The 13,136-nt window shown below is 38.0% G+C and overlaps 1 protein-coding gene and 1 long non-coding RNA gene across 2 annotated transcripts in view; one reads left to right on the plus strand and one right to left on the minus strand.

The window, feature by feature from the left end:
- RIPOR2 (RHO family interacting cell polarization regulator 2) overlaps positions 1-13,136 on the plus strand; it is a 213,335-nt gene that overhangs the window by 108,582 nt on the left and 91,617 nt on the right. The window lies entirely within an intron of this gene.
- Positions 1,112-6,965, minus strand: LOC128091470 (uncharacterized). Its single transcript, XR_008211424.1, has 2 exons — positions 6,736-6,965; positions 1,112-2,186 (listed from the first exon to the last, which is right to left on the minus strand). It is a non-coding gene; the product is annotated as an uncharacterized LOC128091470 (long non-coding RNA).

Here is a 13,136-nt window from a genome sequence, read left to right on the forward strand (position 1 = left end):
AATCCACAAGATTTTTGTTCAGAATCACTGTGATACCAGTACATTTTGAGATACGTACCTTTTCTGTGTGTGATAGTACATTTATTTTTACCCATCCATGAGTGACTGGCGGAAAATTACACTTCTGTGGGTGCAGACATTTTTGGCAAAAAAGATGAGAAACATTCTTATTCTCAAAGATTTTTCTTCATTGTTATGCTGGACAACAGATTACACAAATTATTCCTGATAATTTACAGAATTACTTTAACTGCCTATTTTTAAATATTGCAACTCATGAAGTTTTCATCAAAGCTGTTCTCCCATGATAACACTGCTTGCATAAGAAAGCTAATGCTGCACTCTTAGGTGTATTCTCATCTTTATTTTTTTTTCTTACTCTTTTTTTGTAGGTTTAAATAAAAGTTGTAAAGTGGGGATTTTTTTTTCCTGTAGGTGTTTAATAAATGTTTCCATCAAGTAAATGCACTTGGTGGTTTATAATGGCCATCTATCTTTATATATATATTGTAGAAGATTTTCTAGCAGAAGGCCTTCAATCTTTAAGTATCTTTGCTTAAGGCATGTACTCTATTTTCCTTCAGAGAGCCCTTTCAGAGGGGAAAGGATACTTGCCATTGAAAGCAGAGGAAACAGCAGTGATCAAATTCTGTAACTTAATCCAGTACTGCAAGCAAAAGTAGCCACGACATCCACCCTCAAAGCATTGCTTTAAACAAATCTCCAAGAACAGCCAACCAGTGCTGAATTTCACTAAGAGTGGATAAGTCTGGTGCACCATTGCCACTTGCTGCAATGAGCAGAGTTCCTCACTGTAACCTATAACAAATCCTTCACTCAAGATCACAACCTTTAATGTTAAAAAGTCTCAAAGGATTGCCATATTCTTCTAGTTTTCCTGGCATGCACGGGATATTTAAGTACTGATTTTCCGTTCTTTCAGAACCTGTCTGATGGTTCCTGGTTGCTAAGACACTGGTAATATAATCTGGCCAAGTTTAGAAGATTCTAAGAAGAATGCTTGTAATTGTAGCAGCTCAAAACCTTGGCTGTTACTACTTTAGTACTAACCTTGGTAATGCTTTTTCAAAATAAATATCTTAAGCAGGCCTTGTGGCAGAGTGCATCATTCTGATTAATTTATGCAACAATGTGACAGTTGTTTTAATGCACAGCAATCAAAACTTTCCAGATCTATAAAACATCAGCAGATTTAAGCTTCCAATAAACACCAATGTCTATTTTTACATCTCAACTTCCATTTAACAGAAGGGAAATAAGTCAGTTTGCAGCTGCTGAACACCAAATAAAGAACTTCTGTTCTACTTACAGCGTGGTAGGTGTATCTCACCACATTGTTTTTCATCTGGACTATTTCAATCGTGAAAAGAAAATCAATCATTTTTATCAGAGAACTACCCAGACATCAACAATTTACCTCTTGCTACAGTACTGACACAAAACCATCTTAAAATCAATGATTTAACCAAGCACTGGGTCATGAATGAAGGAGTCAAGAATAAAGTAGTATCATATTAACATCAAAGGCAGGATGTTTAGAGCTTTTTGTTTAGATTAATTCTGTATTCTGGCCATTGCCTTGTCTTTACATACCTGCTCCAGTCTTTTTCTGAGCAAAGCTAGGTCATCATCATCCACAGGAGCAGGGCTCCTTTCACAGCTGGATCAGGCTGCTTAGAGCTCTCTCCTACTCTTCTGAAGGAGTTCCCAGTCTTCCCAGGCAAATTGTTCCAGTTTATAACCTCTCTCAACACAAAGAAATTTTATTTTAAATCCAGGTGGATTTCCAACAGCTGGTGTCCCTAGTCCCATCAGTGTGCATCTCTGAGAAAAATCTCTACAAGCACACAGGAGGCTGAGTAGGCATCATTTATGTCCCCCATTGGCCTTCTTTCCTTCATCCTGAAAAGATTCAGCTCTGCCAACCTTTCTTTGCAAGTTATACGCTCCAGCCCTCAGACCACTCGATGGTCCCCTCCTTCAGGTTGTCGACATCTCTCCTTCAATGAAAGGGTACAGAGCTGCCTATACTTAAAACACTGCTTTATGAGTGTAAAATTCATGGGGAAAAAAAAATCATTTTTCTTGGCCTGCCATCCATGCTTGTAGTAGAGTAGCCTAGTATGCAGTTGGTCTCAACAGGAGCATCTGGCTCCGCAAGGAAGCTGCAAAATTTAAGATATTTATGCAGAAATTTTTAAAATATAACTAAATTTTCTGAGGTTTTTTTTTTTTTTTTTTTTTTAAATACACCATACTGTGAAGGCAGCCTTAAAACTGTCAGAAGGACTCCCTGGAGACACACTTTCATATAAGAGGTGGGAGCCTGTCAGGCTCCACACAAAGCAGCCTCTGGGACAGGAACAAAATGAAGCTACATACAGTCAGAACTGCAGAGGAAGTTGTCTGCAAACAGACATGGAGAGGAGCAGCTTCCAAAGAAAGAGATTGGATAAAATTTCAGAATGATAGATACCTCCCACTGTGTGACTTGACCTATCAGGTTAGTAATAGGGGAAAATTACTCCTCATAATGTTTTAATTGGGAAGGCATTGCCTTTTTGTCCAGATTAGAGCATTATAAAATATTTCTGCTGCACAATATAAGTGAACATACCCATTAATAAATCTGTGAAGATATGCTAACTCCGGCTTACATTGAGAGCACTGCCAGCAGAAAATTAAACATAATTAATGGGAACATATCAATAAACCAGGGCCAGAGGGAAAAGGGACATTCTCTCCACTGATCATTTTGTGGATTAACTGCTGACACGCTTTAAGGACATGTCAACTATTACTGTCTTCATAGAAGTGATTTCATGCAAGATAAATTCCATGTAACTGTGAGTATGCATTGCAATTTACTGCCAAGAAATAATTATTCTATCACATATACCAAATTAATCAGTATAACTTTGAAGGCTAAAAGAGAACTTAAAATGTGATATGCAACAAAGGCTTGTTGAAGTCTTTCAGTATGAGAAATAATAATAGATAAGTAGGTATATAGATAGCTGATTTACCAGTATTAAAATACTCAATTTCCAAAGGCCAGGACAAGTCACACTGAGAAGGTGAACAACATCTATAGCATTCAGAGATCCAATTTCAGAACAGCAATACCATGGACATGTTCAAAATTATTTTTCAGATCTTGTTCACTGTGTACCTCTACTTGGTTTTTGCCATTATGTGAACAAGTACTCCAGCACTATGAGTGTAGCTACCTTCTGGCTTTCACAAACTTACAGATTTTCTTTTTTATTTTCTTTTATTTTTTCCCCCACATAGTACAGTTATCTAAATGAAAATCATCCCTTTTCTAGGCAGAAGAAAAAAGGACCTGCTTGTTGGTGATAGTTCACCTGAAACAAAACATCTTGCACCAGTCCTCTAAAATCTTCTGTACTCTTCGCCACTGCTGTAACCAACACTTACAAATACTGCACCAATACTTTCCTCATGTTTCAATGAGAACTCTCAAAAGCTTGCAAAACAGCCCAAATGAGCAAACTTACTCTTTCACCCAGCAGAACCCCTATCCTTCCATCCTTCTTCATATTGTACCAAATGCTCAATTGAAACCAATGCAAATAATGGAGAAAGGAGACAAAAAAATGAAGATGATGATGATCACTGGTGTCTGTCATGCAAAGCAGCCATATCCCATAGCTTATTCTGATGCTTAGATGTTGAAGCATGTTTGAGGATAGAAAGAAAGCAAAAAAAGAAATAAGACTTCAAATCACAGATGAAACCGTGAGAAGAATTGCACAGAAGTTAACAACCGTGAACCAAGAGCTGCTGTACTGCTTTAGAAAATAAAAATAAGTTGATGCTTTAGTCCTGCTGTCCATATTCATTTTTGATACATAGAATGGCTCATAATATTACTACACAAATTAGTATTGTAGAGAAAAAGGATAAATATCAAAATACATCTCAAAAAGGCATAGATGGCACATGTAATGCTTCTAGATGATCTTTTATTACTATTCTCAGATGGTTTCCCTTAGCACCTCAGCCTACAAACAGCATATAACAAACAGCCAAGGTCAGGGTAGCTGCTGGACACCACTGCTAAACATTAAATAATTTTAGGGTAAAATGCTGTGTAAATGGAGACAATTCAACAGTGATCATTACTTTTTCTACCTGCTGAAAAATGGGGAAGAAGTGAGCTTCTGACCTGTACAAGACATGAACTCCATCTAGAAAAAAAACTTCATAGATACTACTTCAGTCTGCCTTATGGTTCTAGGTTCCAATATCCATTACATAAAACTAAATTAAAGTACATCAAATAAAATTCAGCAGAGTACAATGAAGAATTGCTCCACAGAATCTCTTTTCAATGAGATGTAATTGAATATATGGTCTTTATTTCTTTTCATATCACCCACATCTTCATGCTGCACATATTGGCACCATTCAATTCACTGAGATTTGGATCAAAACCAGGTTTCATTGATTGTTATGTTCTCATCCTTTCTCATCCTCTAACTGCACAGACATAGCATGTGATGAAGTCACATTACTTAGGGCATCACTACAATGTGCTCAGATGACAATGTAAGAAAATAGAGTGGAAAAAGATAGAAAAATGCCGCCATGGAAGGAGAATGCATATAGTGTCTAAGTTGCAGGACACTGATACTTGGAAAAGGTATACTAACAAGACACTCGTGAACTTGGTGTCACTGAGTTCCTTCATTCATCTCTGTCCTATTATCTCAAACGGTCCTTCTTGAAGGGTGAATACCACACCAATTACATTCTGAATTACTGCCTTCTGAAGTGAAAAATGCTCAGGGTTCATGCCATTTATGAAACACTCTGTGCAGTATACTTTGTGAAATGGCTTCTGATCACACAATGTCAGGTGCCAAAGGTGCTGTATTAAACTACTTCTGCTTGAAAGACAGCTTCCAGTGAACAGAACGAAGACAGGACTGCATTTTTACCAGTGACAGAGCACTAATAGAAAGTATCTAAAAGGGGTCACAAAGGAAAGTTGGAGGGGGACTCTATATCAAGGAACGATAGAATGAGGAGAAATGGTATTGAAGTAAAGGAGAAAAAAAATTAGATGTTAGGAGGAAACTCTTTCCACAGAAAACAGTGAAGCAATGGCACGGCTGCGCAGAGAAGCTGCGGTGCTCCTCTGGAGGTGCTCAAGGCCAGGTTGGATGGGGCCCTGAGCAGCTGAGCTGGTGGGAGGGGTCTCTGCTGATAGCAAGGCAGATTGAACTAGATGGTCTTTAACAACTCCTTCAGCCCAAACCATTCTGCGAGTGCAATTTAATGATGACTTGTTGTGTGATAGCAATGATTGCAAAATAAGTTCTTCCCAGGGTCTTCAAGATAGGGTGTTACTGACACCCTGATTTTTGGGAAACCAAAAATGAGATTTTTGCATTTATGAAATCAGAAAAATCTATATTAGATGCATTTGTTATGTTGCAGTGTTTTGATTCTGCAAATACATCCCTGTGAAAACACGGGGAAAATATTTAAATATTCTTGCCCACTTACCTAGCACCCACTAATATTTAAATTGTATAAATATCAAATATTTTCTACCTAAGAAAAATTAGTCTTAAGTTCATATTTTTCTTTTCCTTAACATCACTTTACTAAAAAAAACCACTTCATTTAAAGTAGGACTCACATACATAGCGTCACATAAGGAAAAAAAATCAAGGGCAGACTTTAGCCTGTCCATACAACAGCTGTTTTCCAGCAAACATAGATAGCAAACTATATAGCAAACAGTTACGATCAAAGTATACCCTCCACTGTGCATAATTTCCCAGGCAAAAAAGTCATAAGGCTCTACTAGAACAGACCATTTTGACCATATGAGCATCAATTGTTGATATGATTGTTCAGTTGAGTACTTTTTCAGTTGAATATGCTTCTGGTGTATGCACGTAGTAACATCACTTCCAGCATTGGTATTTATGATCTGCTTATTGCTCCCCAGACAAAATATCCTCATCATTGAGTAGCTAGCATACAGAGGATTCTAAACTTGGGACTCAGTCAGATGACTCTCATGACTATTTCAGTACAGTGAAATCATTAATGGTAAAACTTGCATGATGAAATATGAATGTCCCTAGAAGGGCTGGTACTCTCAGCTATTCCAGTACTGTTGCATCAGTACCCTGCAGCTTAAAGGAAGCAAAAATGCTGACTTTAAAGTTAAGTAAGAAAAAGTTTTGTTTACTCATCAGAATCACCCAAACATCAACATGTTAGAATGTATACTGAAATGTAGAATACATTCTGGATACCCACTCCATCAGTGTAATTTCAATATATTGTCTCATTATTTCCCAAGTCTTCCACTTGTTAAATGAGCTTTGCTGTATGGTTTCCACATGCAAATTTTACTTAAGAACAGATATTATTCTTCTGAAATGGAGTTGTAAACAAACAAATCCCCTCACACTTATCTGAGACGAGAGTATTTGCCTGGAGAAGCAAAGAGCACACACTCTTCACTTCAGCTCTTCTAGTCACTCTCACATTTAAAAACACAGAATCTTTAAGGTTAGAAAAGACCACTAAGATCACCTAGTCCAATCACCATCCCATCCCCACTGTATAATCAATGAATACACAGATGTCATAATTATGAAATAAACCAGAGAGTTTGGCTAGGCAGGCTATTACACCAAGAAAAAGGATAAACAGAGTGCTTACCCTTATCCCAGTCTTAAGAAACTCCAAAGGAGTTTCTTCTGGAAATCTTCTTCTCTTCTAGAGATTCTTCCCCCCTGGCAGTCAGCTTTTAAATGGGTCTAGGAGAGGTGGAGCCTGGCTCCTCACCTTCCAGCAGCACAGGTGAATTGCCTTCACCTGTGCTCCCAGGGCTGACTCATTGCTTGCCTCAGGTGATCAATCAGAGGTTCAGGCCGTGACTCAGCAGTTCCCATACATCCACCATGTTGGTTAAATGACTGCTGTTGTTTTGGATGCTGTTACAGAATCACAGAATCAGTGGGGCTGGAAAAGATCTCTAAGATCGTCTAGTCCAACCATCCACCTACCACCAATATTGCCCGCTAAACCACGTCCCTCAGTGCCACATCCACACAGTTCTTGAACACTTCCAGTGCATTTTTAATGTGCTGGTGATTATTAAGCATCCTTTAATTTTAGAAAGAACTCTTCTGAATTCAGAATGAATTCTTTCCTAAATAAAAGCATGAATATCAGACTAGCAAAGTCTAGGAACTATGAAACACTGAGATTCCTAGAAAGTCCCTGGACCTAGCATTAACTAGTACTGCCTGTGTAGTAGACCAAGTTAGATATTAAGAAAAAAAGGGAGGGGAGAGTCTATTTAGATAAATTCCTAGATATTCAAGTGGAAGTTTAGAAACTGTCAGTGAATGTATGTTTTTAAACACGATATGAAAAGCAACAAGGGTATGTAAAGTAATTTTAAAAAGTTATATTTATAAATTAAAAAAAACCCAAAACATTATTTTCCATTTGAACTGAAAAACTCTGAATTCAAATGGAATTTTCAACAGTTATCCTTTTTCTCAAAGATCTTTTTTTCACCCCCATAAACTAGCTAATTATCCACATTTTTTCTGTCCAGCTTCAAGATGCGATGTCAGCTCAAATAACAAATGTGTAGACAACATGTTCTTAGAGCATTCTAAAATTAAATAAGAAATGTGATCCAAAATACAAAGCATATATGAAAGAAAAAATTGCACTCAGGGCAGGGTTTCATGTAAAGGATTTCACGGTCAAACTACTCCATTTCCTTGACCAGTAAACATAGCTTGACTTTATAAATGCACTGTCATTTCTCAACAGGATAAAAAATAGCAAAATAAATCAAACAGCCATATATATTTTTTTTACATTTTTCAATACTACTCAGCTCCAATTTTCAGCAAATACGTTATTCAGAGCTATCACACTGCAGACCTGATGTTTTGGAAAAAAAGTGCTTTGTGATTCTTCTAAGCAGCAACAGGCAGAAGGCAGAAGGCAAGAAAATTAACTGACTGATTTTCGAGCTGATGGATGAGATGGCAGAACCAACAAAATGAACATGCATACCACCTAAAGCGGTTTTCAATTTTGCATCGTGAGAGGGAGATAGAGACTCTGACCCAAATGAATTATAGAAATAACTTCATTTTAAGACAATAAATATGCCTGAACAAAAAAAATCAGTCACTTACAGGCTGCTTCAGCCCAGTTCCGTGACTAATGGGCAGGGAGCCCCACGGACAGAGCATAGTTGCATGGAGAACCAAGCCAAGAAGGCTGCTGTGTGATGGAACAGAAAAGGGTCTTTCAGAAAGCCCTTTACAATTTTTCTGTTCTTCTGCATCCACTCTGCTGCAGCTCCAGGTAGAGGAAAACACAGCTCTGACAATGAACATCAGCAACAGTGATGCTCCCAGAGGCACATCCAGAGTCACCAGCCTTTGCCTCAAAGGATTCCAGCAGATGCCTCCAACCTCTCTATATCACATAGAGAATGGGACAGCTGTCATTGAAGGGGCAACGTGATTAATTACCAATACATTTTTCATATGCCTTCTGAGATACACATTGTTCCTATGAAAATGATAGAGTGACAGCAGGTACCAGCAGCATTTTACTCCTTATTTTAAATATTCTTTCATAAAAAATAATTTGAACCTACAGCTAGTGAGAAACAAAATCAGTGCTCTTTGATCTTCACTAAAATTTAGTATATACTTCTCCGTACATTCCCATCACGTTCTATGTTTGGTTTGAAATGTGTGAAGCACAGTTGGAAGACTTTGGTGCTAAAAATAATTTTGTTCTGATAGATTTTGTTCTAAAACATGAAGAGTAAGCAGATGAAAACCAAGTTCTTGTTTTAACTATTGCTGAGTGTTATGAGCATGAAGTAATATCTAAGAATCTGACAGTTATGAAAAAAAGTAAGGATAATGGTGATTGCACTTAAGACCACAGCTGCTCTCTGATTAATCACTCAGTAGCTGAAAGGTGAAGTGGATGGAGTATGAGCAAGGCAAAAGATTCTAAAATACTCCAACATGGAAGGCAACCTGATAACCTGGTGACATAACTCTGTTCCTTTTGTTTTATATCTTTCCCTAATTATAACTAATAATGATTTATGCAATGTGAACTTGTTTGTTACTTTAGTATGTGAATCTATGTATCTGTAAGTGAAGGATGTGCTAAGTGATTGAATGCATTGAAATAATAATAAAACTAAAGAGTGTGCTGCAAAACTAAAATCTGTGGTGCCTGACAGATCTACCACTGCACCATAATGAAGAGCTATTCTCATGGTTTAAATCTACTCTGTAGTAGGTTCATGAGTTTGGTAGCAGAGATTTCCATATATGCTGTCCAACCTACAATTTATTGTATGAAATCAGCATTTAAAAAGCAGTTTTGAGCATTAAAGTGGTGCACCAGGAGCATGCATAATTAGCTGATTATGAACATGTATCCAGTTCTGATGATGGGAATTCATATTTGATATGAATATGTCTATATCCAGGCAGCACAATCTGGGAAGTTAGGGCAAATCTGTGTGTTGTAAAACCTATTTCATAACTGCAGATCTCTGACCTGCCTTGAGAGTGTTATTCAGCCTAATACTCTTTGTGCCTATTTGAATTTGAACTGGTGGTCTTGCAGTGCTGTGCTTGATTTCAGGGCATTTTGCAGAGCATGGTGCCAGTTTGCTAACTGAGAAAGAGAAGAATTGTTGAAGGAGGACATCTAGTGATGTGGTCTGTACTTACATATTTAGCTGTTTGTGCAGCCAGTTTGCTACCAAGTTACAGAACTACAGAATTACAGTAGTGAGGGTGCTACTCGGTTTGCTATGTAGTAGTCTTAGGGTTTTGATAGAAGACAAAGTGCTAAGTCCTCTACTTTGGTCACAACAAACCCAGACAGTGATACAGACTTGGGGCGGAGTGGCTAGAAGGCTGTGCAGAAGAGTAGGATCTGGGAGTGTTGGTCAACACTCAGATGAACATGAGCCAGCAGTGTGTCCAGGTAACCAAGAAGGCCAACGGGATCCTGGCTTGAACCAGAAATAGTGCAGCCAGCAGGAGCAGGGAGGTCATTAGCTGTACTCAACACTGGTGAGGTTACACCTTGAGTACTTCATTCAGTTTGGGGCCCCTCACTACAAGAAGCACAGCCCTGGAGTGTGTTCAGAGAGGGGCAGCAAAGTTGTGAAAGGTCTGGAGGACAAGTCTCATGGGGAATGGCTGAGGGAGTTGGGATTGTTCAGCCTGGAGGAGACTCAGAGGAGACGTTATTGCCCTTTCCAAAGACCTGAAAGAAGGTGGTTGTGAGATGGGAATTAACCTCTTCTCCCAGATAACAGTGATAGGACAAGAGGAAATGGCCTCAATTTGAGCCAGAGGAGGTTCAGCTTGGATATTAGAAAACATTCAGTCTCAGAAGGAATGGTGAGGCAATGGTATGGGCTGCCCAGCAAGATTGGTCATTCATCAGAAGGTCTGACATGGGAAGAGCAAAGCAGTCCTCAAAGCATTTCTTTTTGTCTCACCGTCTCCCTCATTAGTACAGTAATCTTAATTATTGCAAACTCCTTTTTAATACTGCTGCTCCCTCTGCTGCAGCACTATTACAGAGTGCATCTCACACCCTCTGCCCTTTCCTGCAACAGCTGTGAATGACTCTGAATGTGTTGACCCAGCACTGGTAAGAAGATCTGAGGGAAAGCAAGTCCTGATGGGTCTGAACTGGTTAGATGGTATGAGACAGCACAGATCATACCTGTTATGACAACATGGTAGTTAGCCATTAACTTTATGAACCAGTTTACATTGCGTACATTTACCACAATGATGGAACAAATTCATTTTTTAATGACCACATATGGAAAATGAAAACTTTGGAGGGTTAGAGTAGTAAAATAAATAAATAAAAAGTAGATTGCTTCTCAGCATACCATTTATCTAATAGTTTTATGGCTTTTAGTTATGTCTTCACATTCAGAATACTCTCTATTTCCACTGATAGCAAAATTTTAACTAAAATGAGAATATTTGTACTCTATTTTAAAAAAATTAAGAAATATTTATTTGGTGGAAATGAAGCTGCATAACAAAGAAGTCCCTCTCATCTCTCTACAGAGAACAAAGCAAGTTTTTGAAGAAATTCTTAAGGAAATTGACTGAATTCTATATTATTGCTATTTTAGCTCTTCCTCAGTTACTAATTCTGGGCATTCTGCGTATAGAGGAAGTGACTTCTTGCTTCATTTTAGCTAATACAGTCCTCTGAAATTGGTAACAGCAAGAATAGTGAGTAACCTATTAAAAAATAATGCTGAGCACCTTCCGTTCTTTTACCATTAATTATTCTTAAAATTAATTTGCTATCAAAATATAAGTTCCACTTCCCATACATGTGAACACTTTCTTTCAAGGAGAAAGGTGGTTTCTTTGTCATGCAGAAATTTTCATTCCGAAGTTTGCTAAACAAAGTTGTCACTGACACTGCTGCATATATTACAGTGAACCATCTGACTTCAATATTTCAACCTGACAGATTTATTTCTTTATAAATAATGAAAAAAATTCCTTATTAGAGTAAAAATATATAGCTTCTTTATATTTCCTGATTGTGAAAATTACCAGGTGCCAAGCTGTGAACATGAGATTGAAGACCCTTGAGGGTGACCTTAAGAATCACAAAGGCAGAGAATGGTGATACAGTGGTATAGGCAGTTTCATTGCAGCTGCTCACTGCTAGAAAAATGAGAAATGTGTTTTCTATTACTGAATATAATGAATTCTCTTTCTGTCCTGACAAAAATTGTCAAACTTCATTAATGAGAAGAAAGATGTGGTACAAAAAGAGTAATATGAGTATACATATTTAAAATGAGGAAATATTGGATATTGCTAGAGGAGGATTATTTCTCTGAATCAAGCATTGAACAGGCCTTTCTAACTATTTCAAAATTAGCATACTAAGCTATGTAATGTAATATCTATATACTCAGAGTAATTTGCTATCATTTATGTTGGATGCCAGGAAGAAATTCTTTGCTCAGAGAGCAGTGAGGCGCTGGCAGAGCTGCCCAGAGAAGCTGTGGTGCCCCATCCCTGGAGGGGCTCAAGGCCAGGTTGGATGGGGCCCTGGGCAGCTGAGCTGGTGGGGGGCAGCCCTGCACATGGCAGGGGGTGGAGCTGGGTGGGCTTTGAGGATCCTTCCAACCCAAACCATTCTGTGATTCTATAAAAAAAAAACTCCATTGTATGTGTCAAGGACGGAGCTTTACCTGTGAATCCAATAAAACAAGACAACCACTTTTACTAAGAATTAGGTTTAAACACCTAGCTGAATGAAAACATAGAATATTTTTATTTACACACATTACACATTTAATATTTATTAATAGGATGACATATACTTTTGCTTCTCTATGCAGTTACATTAAATTTGATGTGTCAGTTTGATTTTGAGAAAAGCAGTGGCTTTCAATTATTTTTTTATGCAGTACATGAGTAAGTTTGCTGGTAGTAAGAATTGCACAGACTTCTCTTGGTAATCACTATAAAATTCTCATTAATATCTTTTCATTTGGATTATGACAATAGCAAAACTGGAGAAACCACCGTCATACACAAACTTTGATACATCTCCCAGCCTTTAAGCCAGACATATGCTAGTTAGACTAATTAAGGAAGAAAGTGGAGGTTAATGGAATCATCTTGGACGCTACAAATGGATATTCCACAGGGCTCTTCTAACTCAGCTGCTATTCTGAGCAATATTGAGGGCTTATATGTGTCTTACACTCAAGATGAGTTCCCCTATACTCCAAATGCTCTTCTGGCACAAGACCCAATTTACATTTTCTAGTGCTAGTATGAATAAACTATCCCTGAACTCTCCAAAATGTAACATCAGTATTTAGACATTTGTAATGGTAAGAGTTCTGCAACTGTGGAAATTAAGTACATGCCATAACATTTTATGGTCCTTGTTGGCAAGTGGAAAGTGGTGGATTTCCTCTGTACAAAACTGAAAGGATGCTGGAAGTCATTGAACAGCAGAGAGGTGTCTGGGAGGTC

This window comes from Tympanuchus pallidicinctus, unplaced genomic scaffold, assembly GCF_026119805.1.
Source record: "Tympanuchus pallidicinctus isolate F22 unplaced genomic scaffold, pur_lepc_1.0 scaffold5, whole genome shotgun sequence".
Taxonomy (NCBI): Eukaryota; Metazoa; Chordata; class Aves; order Galliformes; family Phasianidae; genus Tympanuchus; species Tympanuchus pallidicinctus.